The 3,404-nt window shown below is 47.4% G+C and overlaps 1 pseudogene; it reads right to left on the minus strand.

Moving 5' to 3' along the window:
- Positions 1-654: 654 nt before the first annotated feature.
- Positions 655-835, minus strand: LOC142567955 (U2 spliceosomal RNA; annotated as a pseudogene).
- Between the last annotated feature and the right edge of the window lie 2,569 nt (positions 836-3,404).

Raw genomic sequence — 3,404 nt, forward strand, 5'->3', positions numbered from 1 at the left:
CTATGTTTCTGTCTCCTCCTTTCTGAAGTGTAGGCAGGCGTTGTACCCCTTCCGGTGGCAGTTGCCAGCCTGCCCCTCGCTTTCCCTTTCCTGTCAAGTGTACATAAGTTTTCAAACCAAATAATAATAATAATAATAATAATATTTATTGCCAAGCAAAATTGCAGAACAACACGAACAGGCCGGCCTAAGCCTCAGTTGGCTTGTAGGACCGTGTCTACATGAACATGATATATAAGGTGAATGAAATACAGATGAGACATGGAGAACAAGAAAATAAATGATAAGAAATGGAAAAGAAGAACAAGATAACATTTGGCTATTCTAGTTACAGCAGAAGAAGTTGAGGCAGAAAATATTACGTGTTTTGAAAATGTTCTGGAAGTTAATTTCACCATAGCTCCTTCAATAATTCTTTCAGCGTGCTTTTCGAAATCGCGTTAAAGATTTCATCCGACAACTTGCTAAAAGTGCCCGGCCCATATGCACAGCGTCTGGCCGCACCATACCTTGCGGCTGAACGAGGAACCAGATAACGGACGTATTTTGGAAGTTCCCTTGTGTCGATGTTTTTACAACGAAGCTGTATATGGCTAGCTCATGGAAAAAAAATTCCGTGCGTCTATCGAGCCGTGTACATCGAGGATTTCTCCCCATAACTGGGCCGATACCGAAGACAGTGCAATACCGGGCCGACCCGTGGCGGAGATGAAGCAGGCTTTAAGCACTCTCCAACTTGCGAAAGTAAGCTTAATATCTTAGGTCCAAGTACAGCCACTATCAGATATTAAGCTGAAAGGAACACATACTACAATTTGACCCACGTCGGCGATGTCTACGTTCGCAGTGCCCTCTCTTTGTCGGCGTTCCAAGCGCTTGCGTGTCTCCTTTCCTTTCCTTCCACTCTTCCGTGGTGGCGGTCCCGTAAGCGTGCCGCTAGGCGGAAAGGCAGGACCGCTAGGCGGAAAGAAATGCGAACCGTCCATGTGGTCCCGATCCTGCAAACTTGGAGCGTTTCACCGGAGAAACGGCCAGGTTTCAGAGGAAGTTTGTGGGGAACCCATTTTGTGTGGCCTGTGTTGTGTGTGACCGCTTGTGGTTTTCGAGCGACCTCACAATCATTACTGCACTGCGGGTCGTCGACCAACGCACGATCGCCTTCGCTGTGGTGAAGCAGTGTGCGCCCTCGGAGTGCGGTGAGGTGCGTGTCTATTCTACGTGCCGGGATTCGTTAGTAAAAGGGGTCGTGCCGCATTTTGCAACAACACACAGGTATGTATGCCCCTCGGTGCCTCATCATTTTCAAAGGCTCGACGTCGTGGAGGAGTGACTAGACGCGCCTCGCCTGCCATTTGTGTGCGTACGGTGTTTGGCGCAGGGCAATGGACAGTTCGCCATTAAGGGGCCCACATACACAGCTTCGCTGGTCATCAACCTTCACGGAGTGGAATGGCACTGAATTTTTTCGTTTGAATGCGGAAGGGCAATAATGTTCGACGACAGCTGTTTCGATGAGCAAGGATGGAAAACTGTGCTATCTAGATGTAAACACAACGCACTGGCAAGTCAAATTTATGCGAAATATCGAGCTAATACAATGCTGAACTTTCAAGTGTGTCACTAAGTCAAGCCAGTCGAAAGCGCCGCGACCGCATTTCACTTTGGTCTCTACTCTGGATACGGCGCTCTATTCTCGACACGCATGGCGGCGTCGCGGCCACCATTATCCACCATGTTAGCTCTCTCATTGGCTGTTGAGAGGTCACGTGTGTTGAAATTTGTGCGGGGAAGCGGAAGTTTTGCATAACTCAATTTCGCGCTTTCATCAAGATGACGAAACGTGACGTGGAACTGCAGATTATTTCGAATAAAACGTTTTTTCCGGTCCTTAGCAGCTATATAGCGATGTTCGCGCTTAAAAAAAAAAGGTCAACGGTAGCGTGTACAAGGCCCGCGCAATGCGTCTACAATTTCATGAATAGGCGGTGGCGGTCCAAGATAGCCGCCAGGTCAGCTCGTTGATTGCATCAAGGAATGTCACGTGAGGAGCGTCATAGGAAGGGCCATTTCGTAAACGTCAATTTGACGTCGCGTGACGTTTGCATAGATTTTCTACCATAATTAGTGGTGCGACGAGCCGCGCGAATTATGCTAATGAGCGGCCACATGCAATGGCGGCCGGGAGGCACGCGCATGGCCGCATGTTACCCGTCGTTTCTGTTTCCCCGATTCTGTAAGTGTCCACCTGTAGGGGACATGTCCATTTCATCTGCTGCTGAAGTGCTGATTGACTGGGGCGCCTCTATCCTTCTGACGCCGTACCCCAGCCCAGCCAATCAGAACTTCAGCAGCAGACGAAATGGGCATGTGCACTAGGTGGACACTTAAAGAATACCCCCTCCCGCCCCCCCCCCTTTTTTTTTTATTGAAATGATTATTAGGAGAGGTTGGCGCCTTTATGGTGGCACCGGCTACTCCTTGTCAGTTGGCAAAGGAAACAAATTTGCGTAAATAGGGAGAATAACAACAGAAAATATGACACTCAGTAGAACACTGGATGAATTAAATAATATGCAGTCTATCAGTACATGAACGCAAAGTTTTGTGCATGAGTTGAGTACACGTACGCATATATGAAGTCGGATATTTCGAACAGCCGAAACACACATTACATGTAATACACTGCAAGTACAGAAAAGAATTATACATATTGCGTAACAGTTGCGATCACCACATAAACCAGTTATGAACCACGAACAACATTTATGTTACTCCTTTAGCGTATTCGCCCTCTTTTACTTTACCGAAAACGTAAGCTTCAGTGCCTCCATTTCAGTTACTTGGGCAAAACGTCAAGCTTGCGTCAGGTTACAAAAGCAAAACGGTGCCATCAGCGCTTTTATTTACGCGTAACGCCTACGTCATGCCTCGAAGAAAAATGGCGGAATGAATATGGGCTCTATTCTGAACATTCGGAAAATGCGTCCATTCTGTAAAATGCGTCCATACAACAGAAACATACTAAAGTTGTTCCCAACTCTGTAAACGACAGGTACTTTCTTTTGTTATTGTGCTGCAGATGGTTTAGTATTGTAATCATCCTTTACATTGCCATCACATCGCTGGACACTGCGGTAGTCCAGCAATCGGTTCGCGCGAACCGCTTCTGTGCTTACGAATTGGCTTTGACAACCTGGATCTCGGATGAAAAATAACAGCGCCACACTGCTCAGTCTTCCGAGGCGGCTTTAGTACCGTGGCTCCGGTAGCTATCGATATAGGGCTTTGCAGTTTACGAGGATAGGCTCGAGGAAACTTCTGGCTTTGCATTTCGACGTGGCTGTCCTCTTTCGAACGGTTCGCTAATATTAGCTGGCAAGACAGGCAAAGAGTGGAATCATTAT

The sequence above is a fragment of the Dermacentor variabilis genome, chromosome 1 (genome assembly GCF_050947875.1).
Source record: "Dermacentor variabilis isolate Ectoservices chromosome 1, ASM5094787v1, whole genome shotgun sequence".
NCBI classification, from domain to species: domain Eukaryota; kingdom Metazoa; phylum Arthropoda; class Arachnida; order Ixodida; family Ixodidae; genus Dermacentor; species Dermacentor variabilis.